A 16330-nucleotide genomic window follows, 5' to 3' on the forward strand; every position below is an offset into this window, starting at 1 on the left:
CATGTTATTTCATCCAATTTAACTGTTAATAAGTATACACAGGATATGGGCAAGACATTGGTCTAGAAATGAATGAAGTTCAGGGGGTAAAATATTAACAGAAGTTTTAAAAACATTTCTTCTGTTTAATTTCCACAAGAAAAAAGCCCTGCAAATTGAATTTGATGTGCCATAATTATCATAGTAAGGAGTCCAAAAAGCATTTAAAGGTCTCACTGAAAACTGGTGAAGTATTTGAAAGCTGAGAGAATACCCAATTATTGTTTAATAGTTTTTATTAACTATACAAATTACCTCAAAGATTTTGTATCATACTGGAGTCTCCACCAACTAATAGGAAATTCCTGCATTTAGTAGATTATCTTAAGCATCTATCACTGAAAAATAAGTGAATAGACCTAGAACCACATACTGACATATAATATGCTGAAATAATACAAAAAGAGCCATGCTCATGAATCAAAATAATGAGACATTACTTAAGTGTGGGGTTCACAGTTATGTAGGAGGGTTTACGGGAGGGTAACTTACTGTTAATGAGTTTGTTTAGTAGAGCACAATCAAAAATCTACCTTTTATTCCTTCTTGCTTTGCCCTGTCAATAGCTCTCTAGGGTCTAGTTCTTTCTTTAATCCCTTTAGCCTTTATAGCTCATCTTAGTCACAAGAGTAATATCATCTCACTTCAATAATTAAAATTTCCCATCCAATTTTATGTAGCATTATAGCTCTAAGTTTAATTCAACATAAACACCTCTTCACCCAGCCCAGGTCTGACTAAAGAGTGGGAAGGAAGTGTGGTGAAAAAATAATAAAAATAGTAGCAAACAAACAAACCTCCTGACAAGGTAGTTGTGAACAGGTGTCCAAGTTTTATTATAATCTTGCTGCAAGAAAGAAGGCCCCTAGTAGGCTAATTCAAAGATTTTCTCTTAATAGGGATACTTTATAGGAAAAGAGCAAGGCTTGATAATGATTACCTTTAGACCACACTCAAATAGAAAAGAACAGATAAGGATCACTAGATAATGACAGTTGAGTAGATGGATAAATTATTTCCCAGAACACATCTTAATCCCATTAAGTACCAGAAAATTGTTAAAGCATTTTGTCAAGAATACTAATTATATACTAGAAGGAGATTATAAATTGTATCATACAAAAATATGGTGTTCTACAACAGTGTGGGGATAATTTTACATTCACAGACAGTAGCCTCTTCTCACCCAACTTTCTGATCCTCCTCTATTAATGACAGACACAAATAGATTAAGTGAAAAAGGTACAGATATAGCAGAAGCAAGAAGAACTATGGTCCTGCAGCCTGTGAAACTAAAACTACATTCACAGAAAGATAGACAAAATGAAAAGGCAGAAGACTATGTACCAGATGAAGGAACAAGATAAAACCCCCGAAAAACAACTAAGTGAAGTGGAGATAGACAACGTTCCAGAAAAAGAATTCAGAATAATGATAGTGAAGATGATCCAGGACCTCAGAAAAAGAATGGAAGCAACGATCAAGAAGATACAAGAAATGTTTAACAAAGACCTAGAAGAATTAAAGAACACACACCTAGAAGAATTAAGGAACAAACAAACAGAGATGAACAATACAATAACTGAAATGAAACATACACTAGAAGGAATCAATAACAGAATAACTGAGGCAGAAGAACGGATAAGTGACCTGGAAGACAGAATGGTGGAATTCACTGCCACGGAATAGAATAAAGAAAAAAGAATGAAAAGAAATGAAGACACCCTAAGAGACCTCTGGGACAACATTAAATGCAACAACATTCACATTATAGGGGTCCCAGAAGGAGAAGAGAGAGAGAAAGGACCCAAGAAAATATTTGAAGAGATTTTAGATGAAAACTTCCCTAACATGGGAAAGGAAATAGCCCCCAAAGTCCAGGAAACGCAGAGAGTCCCAGGTAGGATAAACCCAAGGAGAAACACACTGAGACACATAGTAATCAAATTGACAAAAATTAAAGACAAAGAAAAATTATTTAAAGCAACAAGGAAAAAATGACAAATAATATACAAGGGAACTCCCATAAGGTTAACACCTGATTTCTCAGCAGAAACTCTACAAGCCACAAGGGAGTGGCACGATATATTTAAAGTGATGAAAGGGAAGAAACTACAACCAAGATTACTCTACCCAGCAAGGATCTCATTCAGATTCTAAGGAGAAATCAAAAGCTTTACAGACAAGCAAAAGCTAAGAATTCAGCACCACCAAACCGGCTCTAAAACAAATGCTAAAGGAACTTCTCTAAGTGGGAAATACAAGAGAAGAAAAGGACCTACAAAAACAAACCCAAAACAATTAAGAAAATGGTAACAGGAACATACATATCGATAATTACCTTAAGTGTGATTGGATTAAATGCTCCAGCCAAAAGACCCAGCCTCAGTGAATGGATACAAAAATAAGACCCATACACATGTTGTCTACAAGAGACCCACTTCAGACCTAGGGACACATACAGACTGAAAGTGAGGGGATGGATCGACAGATGAATGGATAAAGATGTGGCACATATATACAATGGAATATTACTCAGCCATGAAAAGAAACGAAACTGAGTTAGCTGTAGTGAGGTGGATGGACCTAGCGTCTGTCATACAGAGTGAAGTAAGTCAGAAAGAGAAAAACAAATACTGTATGCTAACACATATATATGGAATCTTAAAAAAAAAATGGTTCTGAACAACCTAGGGGCAGGACAGGAATAAAGATGTAGAGAATGGACTTGAGGACACAGGGAGGGGGAAGGGGAAGCTGGGATAAAGTGAGAGAGTGCCATGGACATATATACACTACCAAATGTAAAATCGATAGCTAGTGGGAAACAGCCACATAGCACAGGGAGATCAGCTCAGTGCTTTGTGACCACTTAGAGGGGTGGGGTAGGGAGGGGAGGGTGGGAGGTAGACACAAGAGGGAGGAGATATGGGGATATATGTATAGCTGATTCACTTTGTTATACAGCAGAAACTAACACACATTGTAAAACAATTATACTCCAATAAAGATGTGAAAAAAAAAGAAAGTGAGGCGATGGAAAACGATATTCCATGCAAATGGAAATCAAAAGAAATCTGGAGTAGCAATACTCATATGAGATAAAATAGACTTTAAAATAAAGAATGTTACAAGAGACAAGGAAGTACACTACATAATGATCAAGGAATTAATCCAAGAAAATATAATAATTATAAATATATATGCACCCAACATAGGAGCACCTCAATACATAAGACAAAAACTAACAGCTATAAAAGAGGAAATCAACAGTAACACAATAATAGTGGGGGACTTTAACACCTCACTTACACCAATGGACAGATCATCCAGACTGAAAACTAATAAGGAAACACAAAATTTAAATGACACAATAGACCAGATAGATTTAATTGATATTTATAGGACATTCCATCCAAAAACAGCAGGTTACACTTTCTTCTCAAGTGCACACAGAACATTCTCCAGGATAGATCACATCTTGGGTTACAAATAGAGCCTTGGTAAATTTAAGAAAACTGAATCATATCAGGCATCTTTTCTGACCACAACGGTATGAGATTAGGAATAAATTACAGGGAAATAAACATAAAAAACACAAACACATGGAGGCTAAACAATACGTTACTCAATAATCAACTGATCACTGAAGAAATCAAAGAGGAAATCAAAAATACCTAGAGAAAATGACAACAAACACAATGATCCAAAACCTATGAGATGGGGACTTCCCTGGTGCCACAGTGGTTGGGAATCTGCCTGCCAATGCAGGGGATACAGGTAAGAGCCATGCTCTGGGAAGATCCCACATGCTGTGGAGCAACTAAGCCCATGTGTCACAACTACTGAGCCTGTGCTCTAGAGACTGCGAGCCACAACTACTGAGCCTGTGTGCCACAACTACTGAAACCCACGTGCCTAGAGCCCATGCTCCACAACAAGAGAAGCCACCCAGTGAGAAGCCTGCACACTACAATAAAGAGTAGACCCCGCTCACCACAACTAGAGAAAGCCTGCATGCAACAACAAAGACGCAATGCAACCAAAAATAAATAATTAATTTTTTTAAAAAAACCTATGGGATGCAGCAAAAGCAGTTCTAAGAGGGAAGTTTCTAGCAATACAATCCTACCTCAAGAAACAAGAAAAATCACAAATAAACAACCTACCCTTACACCTAAAGGAACTAGAGAAAGAAGAACAAATCGAACCCAAAGTTAACAGAAGGAAAGAAATCATAAATATTAGAGTAGAAACAAAGAAAACAATAGCAAAGATCAATACAACTAAAAGGTGGTTCTTTGAGAAGATAAACAAAATTGATAAACCTTTAGCCAGACTGATCAAGAAAAAGAGGGAGACTCAAATCAATACAATTAGAAATGAAAAAGAAGTTACAATGGACACCACAGAAATACAAAGAATCTCAAAAGACTACTACAAGCAACTCTATGGCAATAAAATGGAAAACCTGAAAGAAATGGACAAATTCTTAGAAAGGTATAACCTTCCAAGACTGAACCAGGAAGAAATAGAAAATATGAACACACCAATCACAAGGAATGAAATTGAAAGTGTGATTAAAAATCTTCCAACAAACAGAAGTCCAGGAGAGATGGCTTCACAGGTGAATTCTATCAAATATTTAGAGAAGAGCTAACACCCATCCTTCTCAAACTCTTCCAAAAAACTGCAGAGGGAGGAACACTCCCAAACTCATTCTACAAGACCACCATCACCCTGATACAAAAACCAGACAAAGATACTACAAAAAAAGAAAATTACAGACCAATATCACTGATGAATATAGATGCAAAAATCCTCAACAAAATACTAGCAAACAGAATCCAAGAACACTTTGAAAGGATCATGCACCATGATCAAGTGGGATTTATTCCAGGAATGCAAGGCCTCTTCAATATATGCAAATCAATCAATGTGATACACCATATTAACAAATGGAAAACTAAAAACCATATGAACATCTCAATAGATGCAGAAAAATCTTTTGACAAAATTCAACACTGATTTATGATAAAAAAAAACTCTCCAGAAAGTCGGCATAGAGGGAGTCTACCTCAACATAATAAGGCCACATACGACAAACCCACAGTAAACATCATTCTCAATGGTGAAAAAATGAAACACTTCCTCTAAGATCAGGAACAAGACAAGGATATCCACTCTCGCCACTATTATTCAACATAGTTTTGGAAGTCCTAGCCCTAGCAATCAGAGAAGAAAAAGAAATAAAAGGAATACAAACTGGAAAAGAAGAAGTAAAACTGTCACTGTTTGCAGATGACATGATACTATACATAGAGAAGCCTAAAGATGCCACCAGAAAACTACCAGAGCTAATCAATGAATTTGGAAAAGTTGCAGGATACAAAATTAATGCACAGAAATCTTGCATTCCTATACACTAACAATGAAAGATCAGAAAGAGAAATTAAGGAAACAATCCCATTCACCATTGCAACAAAAAGAATAAAATACCTATGAATAAACCTACCTAAGGAGGTAAAATACCTATGAATAAACCTACCTAAGGAGGTAAAAGACCTATAAGACACTGATGAAAGAAATCAAAGGTGACACAAACAGATGGAGAGATATACCATATTCTTGGATTCAAAGAATCAATATTGTGAAAATGACTCTACTACCCAAAGCAATCTACAGATTCAATGCAATCCCTATCAAATTACCAATGGCATTTTCTTTACAGAACTAGAACAAAAAAATCTTAAAATTTGTATGGAGACACAAAAGACCCCAAATAGCCAAAGCAATCTTGAGGGAAAAAAACAGAGCTAGAGGAATCAGACTCCCTGATTCAGACTATACTACAAAGCTACAGTAATCAAGACAGTATGGTACTGGCACAAAAACAGAAATATACATCAATGGAACAGGATAGAAAGCCCAAAGATAAGCCCACGCACCTATGGTCAACTAATCTATGACAAAGGAGGCAAGGATATACAATGGAGAAAAGACAGTCTCTTCAATAAGTGGTGCTGGGAAAACTGGACAGCCACATGTAAAAGAGTGAAATTAGAACACTCCCTAACACCACACAAAAATAAACTCAAAATGGATTAAAGACCTAAATGTAACACCGGACACTATAAAACTCTTAGAGGAAAACATAGGAAGAACACTCTGACATAAATCACAGCAAGATCTTTTTTGACCCACTTCCTAGAAAAATGGAAGTAAAAACAAAAATAAACAAATGGGACCTAATGAAACTTAAAAGCTTTTGCACAGCAAAGAAAACTATAAGCAAGACGAAAAGACAACCCTCAGAATGGGAGAAAACATTTGCAAATGAATCAATGGACAAAGGATTAATCTCCAAAATATATAAACAGCTCATGCAGTTCAATATAACAAACAACCCAGTCAAAAACTGGGCAGAAGACCTAAATAGACATTTCTCCAAAGAAGACATACAGATGGCCAAGAGGCACAGGAAAATATGCTCAACATCATGAATTATTAGGGAAATGCAAATCAAAACTACAGTGAGGTATCACCTCACACCAGTTAGAATGGGCATCATCAGAAAATCTACAAACAACAAATGCTGGAGAGGGTGTGGAGAAAAGTGAACCCTCTTGCACTGTTGGTGGGAATGTAAACTGATACAGCCACTATGGAGAACAGTACGGAGGTTCCTTAAAAAACTAAAAATAGAACTACCATATGACCCAGCAACCCCACTACTGGGAATATACCCAGAGAAAACGATAATTCAAAAAGTCATATGAACCCCAGTGGTTATTGCAGCACTATTTAGAATAGCCAGGTCATGGAAGCAACCTAAATGCCCATTGACAGACAAATGAATAAAGATGTGGTACAAATATACAATGGAATATTACTCAGCCATAAAAAGGAACGAAAATGGGTCATTTGTAGTGAGGTGGATGGACCTAGAGTCTGTCATACAGAGAGAAGTAAGTCAGAAAGAGAAAAACAAATATTGTATATTAACGCATATATGTGGAATCTAGAAAAATGGTACAGATGAACTGGTTTGCAAGGCAGAAATAGAGACACAGATGTAGAGAAAAAACGTATGGACACCAAGGGGGTAAAGCAGGGGCGGTGGGGGGGATGAATTGGGAGATTGGAATTGACATATATACACTAATATGTATAAAATAGATAATAAGAACCTGCTGTATAAAAAATCAATAAATAAAATTGAATTTAAAAAATAGACTTTCCCATTAAAAAAAAAGAGGAAGAAAAGAAAAAGTTACAGTTATGTGTCTGGTAAGGTTATGATCTAGCCTTGGTGTCCTCTGAGTTTGGTAGATGTTCACAGCTCACTCTTTGTCCCATAGATCCCACTGATGGGTCCATATGATTGTCCTCACTGGGAATGTCCACCTGCAAGGATCTTCATCAGAGTGACATTCCCCCAGATATATGCTTTTGACTTTCCTGTATCACCTGGACCTTAATTCTGAAGGTCTGTCCTTCTTTAACTGGGTCACTTTACCCATCCACACAGCTCTTTCGGAGAAATCCCTTTCACTTTACCCATCTAAATAGCCCTCTGGGCAAAAGCCTGAGAAAAGATCCTGCTCAAGTTGCCCATATCAGATCTATAGCCAATAAGGACTTTTGCCCCACCACTGATAGTGGAAATGCTGTTGACTTCCACCTCAGCCCTGTCTTTCTTTCTGCTTTGCTGTCTCAGGCCAATCTAGACACAGTATTTCATATTAACCCTTATGTATCCTTAAATTCTGGGGGTACCTGTCCATCTTCCTGAGTAGTTTTCTTGATACCTTTCTTACTTAGAGGTGAAGTTAAAGAACCCCACACATACACTCCTCTCCTATAGTTGGGAGTGGGAGATAGGTGAAGGATATGTCATGCATGCCAAAGATTCTCCCCAATGGAATCCTCTCCTGACACTTCCCAATGCCTACTCTTTCATAGGACCAAGATAGAGGACTTCTAATATTGGCAGAATCTGACTTATAGATTCCTAACTTATCCTAGATAACTCATTTTAGATTATGTGAGTATTTGCATGACTACTTTACATCTACTGTATGTTTCTTGGTCGTTGATATCTCAACCAAAGCTGGGGGATAAAAGAGTCCTGTTTTAACACTATAAAGTAAAGGTGAAGGAGAAATAAAATAGCTCAGTTGGGTAGGCAATGGAAGACTTTTTTGCAAAAGTGAGACTTTTGAAGTCCAGTGAGAAAGTGAGTAGAGGGTATTCAGCAGAGCTGCTTCCAATCTAGTCTCTAGAACTTCTATTCAATACTAGAAAACCAGATGAAAGGAATACAATATGTTTAGTGAACCAGAAACAAGGTATAAGAGAATTGTCTCCATCAGTCTCATGTAGTCAGGTAATTATTCACTCAGTAGACATTTATTGAATACCTATTATATTTGGCAAAGGAAATACAGAAATAAATATAACCTTACTTCCAATGGAGAGTTGGTGATTTTATGACAGAGAAAGACATGCAATGATGTATATCTACAAGTAAAGTAGTACGAGAGAAGATGAAGTCTCAGTGACTGACTTGTAAAGGAGATTATCAGTGATCAAATAAAATAAACCAAGAAGAAATAGCATCTTAAATAGACAATTGAAAAACTAAAGTGATATTTTAGTGAGTTCCTAGAAAGGAACAGGCAAATTGAAGACTTCATTTATCTTTCAATTCTCTGTTAGCCTACTAAGTTTGATTGGTTTTTCTTTTCATAAATGAGAAACTGCACAAATAATAGTTTTTTTAAAATGTTTACACATTTAATTTATTTGGATGTGCCACAAATGGAAAAAGAAAATTTTTTTTTTCTATTATGATTAACAGCTAGAATATTCATCATCCCTCTTTGGTAAGAGTACCCCTGAATACTAGATAGTTTTAAATAAATTAAGAAGGGAAAGTGACAAACCTCAGAACTTTATTTGGATAAAGTTTATGGATAATCCAATCTGGAACAAATACCAAGAGCTTCCTTATAGGAAGCAATATGCTCCATTCAAAACATTTAAATGGAGCTCCTCCTCCTCCTCTTCCCCCATGTCCTCCTCACATGAGACTAATAAAAGAATGTCTGAATCAAAAAGGCTTATAAGTATCAATTAAATTCAATGGAATTTATTGATTCCAAGGGTCAACAGAGGTAATCATCTTTCAAAAAAGAAGCCATTTGGCAACTTAAAATTACCTGGAGGCAAAGTCAACATAATTACCACAACAAGTATAAAGACAGAATGGCATCAATGAGCCCTGACCCTCAGGGACCCATAGATTGGTTAGTCCAGAGTGTTCCTATGGGCAAACTGGATGGGCAGGCAGCAAGGGTATTGCTCAAACTATGTAAACAAAATAGACGAAGAGTAGGTTAAGAGAAGGCATAAGCAGACATGGTGGCAGATATGGAGGCTATGGGTGGGCTCAATGGTAAGGGGTCTACCTCACCAAAGCTACTGCAAGCGCTTAACAATCAAAAACAGAGATCAAGGCTGAGCCACCTCAATGAAACTACCCTTCAAGGAGACGAACCAGTCACTTGGTAACAAAGAACAGCAATTCATTTTCACAAGAATCAACTTTCATCCCAGTTTTGGGTTTAGCTTTCCTGCCTGAAGTAACTTGATTTAGCTCAAGCATTTTAAGGGCTTGCCTAGTGTCTGATCTGTCATCGTGGGATCCTGCATATATCATCTCTGGCTGGGGGTGTGGGGGGGGAGGGGGTGTCCATTTTTTTCTGCTAAATAGGTGCCACTGTGAATCCATGATCACAGATTCACTGGTCCTACAATTTATCACGTTACCCAGAAACAGCTGCCTTCCAGAACTTTAGAATGGCCTGTGAAAGGCTCAACTAAGGCATTAGGTTGGAGATGGTATCATGCAATGTTGGGACGTTGTCATTCAATATGCTACACATTCTTTAACCTAATAGCCATTATATGATCCTGAAAAGTAGAGTATTCTAAGTTATAGTATTAGAAGTGACACCTTTCAGCATTAACAGTCACCCACTTGAAAAGTGGTACTAGCGGAGGGCATACTAAACTAAACTTAGGGCTAGGCAACTGTCTGGTCATTTGGGGCTTTTTACGCCAGTAGACTAGCAGGTAAAAACCAACCAACAAACACAATAACAGATTTACTATAATGGCAGGGGAAATTGACCCTGATTAGCACAAGGAGATAGTGTTACTGTTACACAATAAGAGAAGGAATAAGTATTTCTGGAACTCAGGGGTTTGACTAGTTTTATTAGTGTTTCTAAACCCTAAGCATGCAATTGCCTGACAAAGGCATGGTAACCAGGGGTTCCAACCACTCACATCAAGGTCTGGGTTTCTCCAGAAGCAGAGCCTGAGACAAGGATTCTTCTGAAAAATTATTTATTAGAGAGATGTTCCTAGGAAAAACTAATAGGAGAGTAGATGAAATGAGACTGGGAAGGAAGAAGGTCAAGCAACAGTAGGACACCAAGCAGAGAACACTACAGAGAAACAATGTTTCCATCCCACAAGAAAGCTCTGGGGACAGTGTATGTGACATCTCACAGTGATAAAGAACAAGGGTCAGAGAACTGGAGTAGTTACATCCTTGAACCTATCAGCCATTGTTTAAGAGTTGCCCCCATGTGGATGTAAATTTCCATGTACTTCTGAGTCTCCTTGTCTGTAGGAAAAGTGGGTTCCAGCAGCCCAATGATAGCCCAGTGCCAAAGTGATTCAGGTACTGACTGTTGGACGTGAAAGAACACTGAATCTCAGCGTACACAAAAAAGCGGTGAAAGGATCCGAGGGGCTGTGGACAAGGCATCTGCTATAGTCTGTCTGGGTTACCCCACTGGGCAAGCAGCCGAGATCAGCAGAAATGCTAGGTAAGAGCGTGGGACACTCTAGAATGGGTGATAGAAAAGAGAAATGATGAATAAGAGGAAAAAAAGCAAAATGATAAGTTGGACGCAGAACCAAAGGCCGAGCAGGGACTAAGCTTGTAGCTTGGCCTTTCAATCTTTGTATTGTAAGGCTTTTTCTTTTTTGTAAGAAATTGTGACCAGCCACTGCCTTGACACATATGGAAGCTGAGGATGCAAGGCGTAGACTGTAGCAGACAGTGACAGCGGCCCACCCATATCCCTTGAGCCTTCTATCTCAGTGTCATCTGGAAACCTTCCAACTCTGGGATCTGCATCTGTGAGTCTGAAGGCTTATTCTCAATCTCTACAGTGTAGTTCTGCTCACAGGTGCAGCAGGCTGGAAGTGCCAGGAAAGTAACACCTTTTTTCTTTCTCTTTCTTGCTAGAAAGAAACATCCTTCGACCATCTCTGGTGCATAAATATCACTCTCTCTCTCCCCTCTGGTTGGGATCATTCTGAAGCATGCATTTTATGCAATCACAGAGTTTTCCTGCAAGGTTAAGCTTCAATTATCCATCATGATAGCTGTTTTAATAGCGTATCTTTTTTCTAGAAGATAAGCTTTTCTTCCTTTTCTCACTCCCCTATTCCCCTGCTGATGTTTTCTGCCCTTTCCAAATAAACTACTTGCACTCCGATCCCTGTCTCAGGAGCTGCTTCTGGGGAAATCCAAGCTATAGTAACCAGTTCTATGATTATGGGGCCCTTTAAGCATAAGTTTCTCACCTAGAGCAGGTATATAAAAGCATTCAGACTCAAGAGAATTAGGTGGGGGAGAACATTTGAAGAAAGACATCAGAGTGCTATGAGCCTCACCTCCTGAAAAGAGGGAAAGGAAAAGGTTGCACCCCTCTAGCAAAGATAAACAAAGATGGACACTAGGACAAGTGGTAAGGACAGATTTTAATCCGTCATAGCTATTGCAAGAGGGTCTAGGGGTCTAGTGTGCATTGAACCCAACTTTGATTTCTATAGAAGTGACTGGGTGTTTTACAGGATGAGTGAAGGAGTAGGGAGGGGAGTGAGCAGGGGTTCCATAGAGTCGGGAAAGTGAAGAATTACAAAAAGCAGGAAGGGAGGAGAGAGCTGGTCCATGTGAAAACATCTGGATTTGCTAATGGTGCATTTGGAAGTTAGGCCTCTCCCCTCTCACAAAGAATGCGAGTCAGGGGCCCTATCTTCAGTCATTGGCTGGAACAGTAAATTCTTAGGGCATCCTTGAGTTTTCTCAGGCAGGCACTTGAAGGGAGACTGGGGTCATCATAACGATGCAGCCTTGAGCTATTAGAAACTACACTAATGTTTGTTCAAGTCTTTATAGGCTAAGACCAAGGCCCACTTAAGACGAAGGCTCAAAGGAGACTGGCCAGAGTTTGGCCAAGGAGAGTATCCTTGTCACCTCTTCACCTAAAATGTATTCAGAGGGGCTACAGTGATGGGAGGTTGGTATGTGTTTTCTGTAATTTGGCAGCACTGGACCACCTGAGAAATCTTAACTGAGAAGAGACAGCTAGCTAGTTCCTTCCTGAGAGGTAGCTGACCTTTTCAGAACAAAAATACTTTAGTATTTCCCAAACCAGATGTGTACCACACAGTACAGAAAGGTGATATGCGTCAAGCTTCTTCCCAGTAAAATTGCCATAGTGGAAGGGTAAATGGTCTCCAACAGTGAGTATCTGCTTGGAGTCACCGCTGGAAAATCAGGAGCTGAGGGAGGGAGCAAACAGCCAGATGAGTAGTAAGCACAGATGAGACTCCCCAGGATTGATAGTCAAGAAGCTCACAGAGGATCTCCAAAGAATCCAGGAAAAGTCGATTTTAAATATTCTCTAGGCCTAGAGAGAATGATGGCAGCTTACAAACCATCCAGGCAAAATAAAAACTCTCTGCCTTCCTTTTCCTTTTCTCCCTCCATTCTGAATCCAGAAGGTCAGAAATAGCAGCTTGTCAGTGGGAAAGTAGCCCAGGGAGAAAGAGAAAAGAAATCCACCTGTCTCTAGAGGGCAGGAGCCCACTTTATGCTTGTCTTCTACACACCTTATCTTTGACATGGGCTGGATAGTCTATTTTTAAATAAAAGCTGGGTTTTGTAATTTAAAGGAACCAGTGGACTTTCCATTGCCTAAGAGATCCTAGAAACCTCCTGGAACATGTTATAGGTTGAACTGTGTCCACAAAAAGATACGTTGAAGCCCCAAACCCTGGCACCTCTGAATGTGACTTTATTTGGAAATAGGATGTTTGCAGATGTAACTAAGGTATGAGAGGTCATTAGGGTCAGCCCTAATCCAATAAGACTAGTGTCCTTTCCTTATAAGAAGAGGAAACTGCCACATGAAGACAGAGACACAGGATCAACAACCACATGGTGACAGAAGCAGAGACTGGAGTGATGCATCTAAAAGCCAACAAATGCTAAGAATTGCCAGCAAACCACCAGAGCTAGGAAGAGTTAAGAAAGGATTCGCCTACAGTTTCCAGAGGGAGCGTGGTCTTGCCAACACCTTGATTTTGACCTCTGGAACCGTAAGACAATAAATTTCTATTGTTCTAAGCCACCTGGTTTGTGATACTGTGTTATGGCAGCTCTAGGAAACTAATACAGGGCCTGCCTTAGTTTTCAAACCATAGTAGGAGAAGAACTTTCTTCACTAAATAAATGTGAAAAGGACAATGGGAACACTTTGAAAATAAAATTAAGAAAATTTCATTTATTACAGGATCAAAAAATTTTAGGAATAATTTTACAAAAGACGTACAAGACTTGTACACTGAAAACTACAAAACATTGTTGAAAGAATTTAAAGAAGATCTAAATAAATAGAAACAAACCCCACATTCAGTAATTAGAAGACTTAACATTGTTAAGATTGTACTATTCCCCAAATTTTCTTTACATTTCTATACTTCTAAAAATTCCTGCACATTTAATGCAATCTCTATCAAAGCCCCAGTTGATTTTTTTTTTTTTTGGCATAACTTGAAAAACTTATCCTAAAATTCATAGGGAAATGCAAGGGGCACAGAAGAGTGAAAACGTTCTTGAAAAAGAAGAACAAAATTAGAGCATTTTCACTTCCGGATTTCAAAACTGACTACAAAGTTACAGAAGTGAAGACAGTGTGGTACTGGCATAAGAATAGACATATAGATCAATGGAATAAAATTGAGTGCAGAAATAATCCCTTACATTTATGGTCAATTGGTTATTGACAAGGGCACTAGGACAATTCAATGGAATAAAATTCAATACTGCATCATGTAGAACACTCGGCCTTGTACAAGCATCTTGAGGTTAGGCAGAAGGGATTTTCTTTTATAGAGAGGAATGAACAAGGCTAGAATGAATCAGGTGTGGGGAAGTAGGATGACCAAGGCTGGTGGGATCAGACAATAGATCAGAAAATGTTTTACTTTGAGGTCAGACTACTCTCAGGAGAGAGCCATAAGGAGGATGGCTCAGGCTGCGTGTGGGTCAAAGTTCAAGGGTCTAAGGGAAGAAGAGAAACTTCCCAAAGTTTGGTTAATATTAGCATCTTGTTCTGATTAATCAATAGGGACAAAATAATTCAGCTAATCATTTATGAAGCTGTAAAAAAAATTAATAAAAAGAAACCTCAGTTAAATAGAGTCAGGAGACCAGAAGGGCTCTGCTATGCCCTGGGACAATGGCAGAGCCCAACAGCAAGAAGATAGACTTCTCTTCTTTCCGAGTAGGACTCAGCTAATGAAAAGCCATGGACTCTTTTTTTACTACGGCCCACTCAACTTCCTCTTCCTCCCTTTGAAAGCTGCACTGTCCTTCCCTTGCCTTGTGAGATTTGCACTGGATTTGCCGTGGTTGTAGATCCCTAAGTGCAAGTCTCTGCTGATCCCAAATAAATCCATCTTTGCTGGAGAAATACCTGACAGTCTACTTCTTTCAGATCAACAAAGCAAAGAATGGAAATTTGGAGGGTCTGTATCTGAGCTTGTCATAGGTAATTGTCATAGGGGCATCTGTGAGACTTACCTAAGTCACATGGGAAGGGTGGTTCTTTACAGTAAGTCATTTCCCAGAACACAAAGGGGTGGAGGGATTTCTTATGTTGTTGCTGTTTTCTAGGAGCATAGGTAATTCTAGGAGTTCTAGGATTTTCTAGGAGTTTAGGTAATTTCAACAGTGTCATCACTCATATACAAAGATTACTGCTTTCAGGTGTCCAGAAAAATGGAAAGGGAGAAGGACAAAATTTTATAGAATTCTGAGACTTAGAGACCCCAAGGGAAGATGTAAACAGGCGTAAAGATTGAACAAGCACTGAGAGCAGAGCAGGCTGAAGAATGGAGATGTGTGAGATCCCTAACCCTCTAAGCAAGTCAGAGAACCCCAAAATTGTTAAGAGGGGACAATCCAGTTTCAATACACTAAGTAAAGAAATGCCTACCAAGTACTGCATATTAAAGATGAGGTTATCAACCTGGTTTTCAGAATTAGATCAGGAAGGTGAGGCTGCCATTAACCAAGTTATTACTTGGAGGGCTAAAGACACATCATCTACCTTGCCAGGGCTGTTCATCAATGCTGCCGGGATAGCTCTCACTCTGCAGATGAGTAATAAGGGAGAAAAATAAGGAATGTAAAAAATGCTCAGCCTAACAGCAAGGAACACTGCCTTAAAGACACAGATGAAAATGAAAATCAAGTTTGTGAAAATGACTTTATTCAGGAAATGAATGAAAAAAAAATTTTTTTCAGAAAGATTTCTTGGCATTCTTGACATTTTTTAAAAGCAAGATACAGTTTTAATAAAATTCAAGAAGCTTAATCCTGAGGATAATATAAGGAAAAAAAATCACAGATAAAAGAAGAATTGCATGAAAAAGAAAAAAAAGAATTTATAATTCAATGACAATTTAAGTGTCCATTGAAGGCTGAAAAAACAAAAACACAGCCTAAAATTGAATTGCAAATGAGAAAGACAAAAACATAAAACTCAGAATGCAAAGAGAAAAGACAAGAACAAACATAAGTAAAAAATAACCTTAATCTAGAAATTATAGATGTTAAAATGGAAGAATAATATTCAGAGACATAATCAAATGAAAATTTTCTCACCTAAAAGAAAGTCAGATTCTTCAAACCAAAAATGTTCACTGGATTCCAATAAATTTTTGTGACATAAAAAGCATCAAGCTTGCATCTAACCTGGTAATTTTTAATTTAAACATTAATTTTGTTTTAATCCTGAAATCACTGAGGCAGAAGGAACCGAATAAAAAATATGAAACAGAGAAAGAGAAAGAATAAACAAAATTGAGAAAGAGAAAGGAAATGGATGATATGAATGAGAGTTTTTGTTTAAAG

Source organism: Kogia breviceps, chromosome 6 (genome assembly GCF_026419965.1).
Source record: "Kogia breviceps isolate mKogBre1 chromosome 6, mKogBre1 haplotype 1, whole genome shotgun sequence".
Taxonomy (NCBI): Eukaryota; Metazoa; Chordata; class Mammalia; order Artiodactyla; family Physeteridae; genus Kogia; species Kogia breviceps.